The sequence below is a fragment of the Hyaena hyaena genome, unplaced genomic scaffold (genome assembly GCF_003009895.1).
Source record: "Hyaena hyaena isolate Hyena2069 unplaced genomic scaffold, ASM300989v1 scaffold_412, whole genome shotgun sequence".
Classification (NCBI taxonomy): domain Eukaryota; kingdom Metazoa; phylum Chordata; class Mammalia; order Carnivora; family Hyaenidae; genus Hyaena; species Hyaena hyaena.
Genome location: NW_024081043.1, coordinates 1,484,432 through 1,491,434, shown reverse-complemented (window position 1 = coordinate 1,491,434; position 7,003 = coordinate 1,484,432). Strand labels below are relative to the sequence as shown.

General features: G+C 40.0%; 1 pseudogene; it reads right to left on the bottom strand.

Annotated features, from left to right (window-relative positions):
- Positions 1 to 5,665: 5,665 nt before the first annotated feature.
- LOC120245254 lies at positions 5,666 to 6,163 on the bottom strand (annotated as a pseudogene).
- Between the last annotated feature and the right edge of the window lie 840 nt (positions 6,164 to 7,003).

Below are 7,003 nucleotides of genomic sequence, written 5' to 3'. Positions count from 1 at the left end.
CAACCACATGTGGACCTATAATTTCAAATTTTAATTTAAAAAATTCTTGGTATAGGGGTCCCTGGGTGGCTCAGTTGGTTAAGCAACCAACTCTTTATTCCAGCTCTGGTCGTGATCTCACTGTTCCTGAGATCGAGCCCCGGGCTCCATGTGCTGATAGCATGGAGCCTGCTTGGGATTCTCTCTACCTCTCTCTCTCTCTCTCTCTTCTCTGTCCCTCATTCGCACACAAGTGTGCTCTCTCTCTCTCTCTCTCTCTCAAAAATAAATAAAGAAACTCAAAAAAAAAATTCTTGGTACATAGGGAGCCTGGCTGGCTCAGTCAGAAGAACATGTAACTTTATATCCTAGGGTCGTAAGTTTGAGCCCCATGTTGTGTGTAGACACTACTTTAAAATAAATGAAAAGGGGAGCCTGGGTGGCTCAGTCAACTGAGCATCCGACTCTTGTTTTTGGCTCAGGTCATGATCTCAAAGTGGTGGGATTGGAGCCCCACATTGGGCTCCATGCTGAGTGTGGAAACTGCTTGTGATTCTCTCTGTCTCTCTGTCTCTCTCTCCCCCCTACTTGCTCTAAATTAATAAATTAATTAATTAATTAAATAAATAAATAAAACTTAAAAAAGAATGTTTGCTACATATGATATAGATTAATCCCTAAGTAATTATGCTCAGTGTAAGAAGCAGAAGAAAGAGTTCAGACTATCTTATTCCATTTATGTAAAATTCTATATAAAATGCAAACTACTCTAGATATAAAGTAGACCAATGGTTGCCCAGGGAGGGGAGAGGGTCTGGAAGGGAAGGGCAGAAGAGAAGGATTATAAAAGGGTGGGAGGAAATTCTTAGAGGTGGTGCATAGGTTCATTACCTCAATTGTGGTAATAGCTGTACCCAAATGAAAACTGATCAAGTTGAACATGTTCAGTATGTGCAATTTATTGTATGTCAACCATACCACAATAAAGCTGTTAAAACCCTGACAGTTATAAGATCAGCCACAAAACTGCACTTTTTATTGATGGTTTCACCAAAATTCACCATCCTGCTTCTGTGAAAGATTAAGGAGTTTCATGGTCCACAGTTGGGTGAAGATTGAGTGGATCGATGCAGATTTAAAGTCATTTATAAGCTATCTTGTCAGGTTTAGTTAGTTCTAGAAAAAAGCGCAAAACCCTGAAGCCTATGGGTGGAGGTTGGCCACCCGCTGAACCTGTTACAACAGTGTGCCTATTGTATGAAGTGAAACTGCCTTGGGCATTTTCTGAAAGCTTATCTAGAGAATTTTGATAGCTGAGGAGTTTTTCCCACATTAGCCAGAGGCCAAAATATTTCAATTCTTGTATTTTCACAAACACCAACTTTCATGCTGGCAGGGGTAGACTGCATGTGGGTACACACACACATGGTTTTTCTTTGTGAAATTTGATAGAAGTTACAACTTGGAGGAAGCACACTAGTATATAAAACATATTAAAAACTTGTACAATTGTTAGGGGTGGGGGGATGGCAAAAGGGGTGAAGGGGAGTGGGAGACACGGGCTTCCAGTTATGGAATGAGTAAGTCATGGGAATAAAAGGCACAGCATGGGGAATATAGTCAGTGGTACAGTAATAGAGATGTATGGTGACAGATGGTAGCTACACTTGTGAGCACAGCATAAGGTACAGAGACGCTGAATCACTGTGTTGTGCACCTGAAATACTGTGACATTGTGTGTCAACTATACTAAAAAAAAAAAATTGTGCCATTTACTTTCTATATAAAACCTCTATTCCTAGGGTTCTGCTAGTGTCAAAACCCAAACTTTAATTAATACGTGTATATAATCAATAACTGAATATATAAAAAAAAATGCAAATGCTACAAAAGGGTGTAGAGTGAAATCAATCCCCTCCTTCGATTCCCTACCTACCCACTTACCTCCCCAGAAGCATCCAGTTTTGCCAGTTTCCTGTACGAACTGCCGGGAAGTCTATGCAGATATAGGCGAATATGCGTTCATCAATATATTTGCCCATATACACGTTTACACATATGTCTTGGTACACAGCACACAGTCGTCTTTTTTCGGTTTTAAAGAAATAATGACTTTCAAATAGATAACATGTTCAAATTCAGAAGTTTTCCTGCTCTCCATGCCACCCCCCTCCATCTTGTTTCCCTCCTGAGCAACTTGTGTTACCAGTTTGTTGTATTTCCTTCCGGACATGGTCGATGCATATGTAACTTGTTTTGCTTTGTTTTGTTTGTTGGTGTTTTGTTTTGTTTTTCTTATTAATAACACAGTCTTGCTCCATAAGGGCAGGGACTTTGTGTGTTTGGTTCACTGTTTCTTCCCCAGCACAGTCCCTGGCACATAGGAAGCGGTTGATTAGTATTTTTGGAATGAAATCATATAAACACAGAGATCATCCTTACCTCTCTAATCTCTCTTTTCTCCATTTTCACATCTGTCTAGCAAGTGTCATTGTTTCTCCAATGGCATTTTATTTTTCTAGTTCCATCCTGTCCTTGGTTCTCTGTGGCCATATTGGAAGCTCACTATACGCTTCATACTATTACAACCTCCTAAGGAGCCCCCTAGCTATCTGTTGTGTAGATAAAGAGCTCTGTGGAAAGAGAAGGTTGTCTCACCCAATGGGTGGGAACACCAGTTTCTGAGTAGGACTGCCCACGTTCTGTAGTATTGTGGGTCAGATACTCAGTAGCAATGGGACCTTGGGAAATATGTCACTCTATCTAACAGATCATTGTCTCACTTTCCTTGCCTGTACAATAGAAGTACCAGTGCCTCCTTCATAGGGTGGTTGTAAGAGAAAATGGGCTATGTGAAGCACTTACGTATATGCATCTGACCCATAGTCAGTGTCTGGTAAATGTTCGCTAATATTAGCATAGCACAAATGTCTTTCTCAAACAGTTTTGAACATATGTAAATTATGTATAATGTTTATATTATGATGCTTTTGATGATCATAAGCATATCAGAGACTGTCTGTTATTTAGAGAGTCTTAAGGCACCCTTTCAATGTACCTTTTCCTTCTTACTCAACCAGCTCCTTAACCTGCTGAGTGTGAGCTCCATTCCAGAAACCCAGTCAGCTACATAAACCACATAGATGTCATGCACACTCACTCCAAAGCCTCACTTACCACCACCCCACCCCTTTCCTAGTAGCCATTTTCATCTTGCCTTTTCTTCCTGTTTTCCTTCCTCTCCTCCCTCTCTCCTTCTATCTGGCCTTCTTTGACTAGTCCTGCCTCTGAATATAAGAGATACGATTGTATATGTATGATAAAGTACATTTAGATTTCTACACTATACATTCTTACATTTTCTTTTTTTTTTTTTAAGTTTATTTATTTCAAGAGAGGCGGGGGGGACAGAGAGAGAGAAAGAGAGAGAATCCTAAGCAGGCTCCCTGCCATCAGTACTGAGCCTGAGGCAGGGCTCGAACCCACGAACCGTGAGATCATGACCTGAGCTGAAACTAAGAGTGAGACACTTAACCAACTGAGTCACCCAGGCACCCCCATTCTTACATATTTTCAGTGTGTATCTAGGTTATCCCATTAGATTACGGTGAATTCAAATGTCTTTAACATGCGTTCTTTTGTTACTCTTTGTGCAATATGTTCACAATTAACTCATGGACAAACATTTTAATTTTCTTTCTTTTTTTTTTTTTTGTAAACATTTGATCTTCCTCCATATCCCATGGATTCCAGAAAAATTGAAGCAATAAAATATAGAGAAGGCTATGCCTGGGTATGAGTTGAGACAGGATGCAGACTGGGAGGAAGGCCTGCACTAAAGAACATCGTGGCAAAGCTTCTACTTCCAAAGCACTCCCCTCCTAGAAAACACGTCATTGAAGTTGTTTTTGGATTTGCTGTAAGCAGCTGACCTGAATCCTTAACAATAAGTCACTTACTATTGGTCCTTATGATCACTATGATCATTATCAAATATTTATTGCACTTTTGTTGTGAAAGTGCCATGCTTACAGGATGCAAGGAGGCACTGAGTGATTCTTCCTTGTGAAAAACAAAAAAATCTAATGTGATTTAGACCCAATATGCTAAACCACCTGAGCAGTACAAAAAACGAGTCATAATCAAGGGCTGTAACAACCTATGAGTGCTTCACAAAAAAAGATGAACCTTATCTAACTCTTGAAAAAAAGGGTCCAACGTTTAATGAGCATAAGGCAAACAAATATTTTAGCAGGTAGACACTTTATGAATATTCTATTCTTTAATATGAAATGCCACTTAAAAACTCAGTTTTAAAATTATTTTGTAGACAGATCATTCAAATGACATTTATTGAGTATCTACTATCTGCAAAGGACATGCAAAGTAAAATGGGATATAGACACGAATAGGGTGTGGTCCCTGCCCACAAGAGATTACAGTACAATGGAGAATACCAACTTGTAAATACCTAACAACTTGCAGAATGATGGAAGATCAGAAAACAGGAACCATGAAGGATCTCAATCCTTTAGGAGAAAAAAGAAAGAGAAAACTGGAACCACAAGACTGCAACAAAGATTTCCTGACCACCATGCTGTTGGGTAGTCTATCTCTAGAACACTGCAAACTCCGTTAACGCTAAATGTTGGCAAAATGTTGCAATCATGGATAACATCAGGTGAATAACAGAGTGGTGCAGTGTTATACAAGACCATTGATTTGCACTACTCAAGTGTGGTACTATGTATTACTCGATCATCATCCTGATCATTATTCTTATCACAAACTGTTTTTTGTCAGTTCCTGGTCTCAGCCAGGAGAATTTTGGTTCCTGAAAAAGCATTAAGCAAGCTGCATAGAAGGGATCTTAGTATTATCGAACTTTTTTTTTAAGTTGATTTATGTTTTTAGTAATCTCCACACCAAGGTGGATCCAACTCCCGAGATCAAGAGTCACGTGCTCTTCCAACTGAGCCAGCCAGGTACCCTCCCAATTTTCTGATTTTACTTTATTTTTTAAAAAATATTTACTTATTTATTTTGAGAGAGGGAGAGAGCCCACACAAGCAGGGAAGGGGGCAGAGAGAAAGAGAGACAGAATCCCAAGAAGGCTCCACATTGTCAGCCCAGAGCCAGATGTGGGGATTGAACCCACAAACTGTGATCAAGAGTCGGATGTTTAATGGACTGCACCACCCAGGCACCTTGCCTGCCCCCTCTCCCCTCACCCCCCTGTTTTCTCATTTTATAAAGGAGGGAGCTGACCTCTGCCAAAGAACTGCTAAGGACCCTGAGGCTTTTTCTTCCCTTCATTTCCTTTATGATAAAGGCACTTATATTTCAGTTTTATACTATAAGTTGTCATTCTTGGCCATTTCTTAAACTTCCTATGTCATGGCTTCTCCAGGATGTGACATCTGTGACAGAAAGTTAGCACTAAAAAAAAAAAAAGGAAAAGAGGAAGTTAGCACCAATATGATTAAGTGCTCTAACCAACTTCTGCTGGCCATCTCCAGGTCCCTACAAGCAGTGCAATACTTTCCTTGCCAGTCAAAACAGAACCTTTGTTATTTCTCCAAGAAAACATCAATAATATAAAACATAGTAACACACAATAAATTTGAAATTAGTTTTTATTATATATATCTTTTTGAAAAAAATTTTTTTTTATGGTGACAAAAATTATATTTAGATTTAGCCAGCTGGACTCAGTTTAGATGATCCCAATTTTGTGGCAACATCCAAAGCATCATAGTCAGGAGCCAGTCGAACATAGGCTTTCTTTTCTCCATCAGGCCTGATCAGAGTGTTGACCTTGGCCACGTCAATGTCATAGAGCTTCTTAACAGCCTGTTTGATCTGGTGCTTGTTGGTCTTGACATCCACAATGAACACGAGAGTGTTGTTGTTTTCTATTTTCTTCATGGCTGACTCGGTCGTCAGTGGGAATTTGGTGATGGCATAGTGGTCAAGCTTGTTTCTCCTGGGGGCGCTCTTTCGAGGATATTTGGGCTGCCTTCGGAGACGCAGTGTCTTGGGCCGTCGGAATGTAGGTGACGTGCAGATCTTTTTTTTTATGGCTGTGGACGCCTTTCAGCACTGCTTTCTTGGCCTTCAAGGCTTTTGCTTTGGCTTCAGCTTTGGGAGGGGCAGGGGCTTCCTTCTTCGCCTTCGGAGCCATCTTTGTGAAAAGCTCTTTTTGAAAAATGTTTAATGTTTATTTTTGAGAGAGAAAGAATCAGAGTGGGAGTGGGGGAGGGGCAGAGAGAGAGAGGGAGACACAGAATCCGAAGCAGGCTCCAGGCTCTGAGCTGTCAGCACAGAGCCCAACTTGGGGTTCAAACACACAAACCGTGAGATCATGACCTGAGCCAAAGTTGGACTCTTAACTGACTGAGCCACCCAGGCATCCATATGTACATATATATTTTTAATTTTATTTATTTTTTTTGAGAGAGAGAATCCCAATCAGGCTCTGCACTGTCAGCACACAGAGCCCGACAAGGGGCTTGATCTCATGAACCGAGAGACCGTGACCTGAGCTGAAATCAAGAGTCTGACGTTTAACAGACTGAACCATCCAGGGTCAGTTTTTATTATATTTTTATATTTTTTCCCAAACTTCAACTTCAAATGACACCCAGTTGGATTGGGTAACATATTTCTGAATAGAAATCTATGCAGTTTTTATGTTAGGAACCTTAGAATAACTAAGGTCATTTTGTTTCCTCAAGTTAATTCTTTCTTGCCCTTATGTACTGAATTTTTATCTGCAAACCAGCATTTTATGATGAATTGCTCCATTTCATCAAGTGTATATCAGTATCCTACACTGTATACTGTTTTATGCTTGATACCAAAGGACATGATAATAAGTGACACATGGTCTCTTTCTCTCAAACCATTTACCAGCTTCTGAACAGTGTGTTTCATGAAGTACAAGTTCATGAAGGATAGATAGATGCTGTTAATTTAACATAATGTGAGTGCATAATGTGAGTGCAGTATTCTTTCTTCTAAC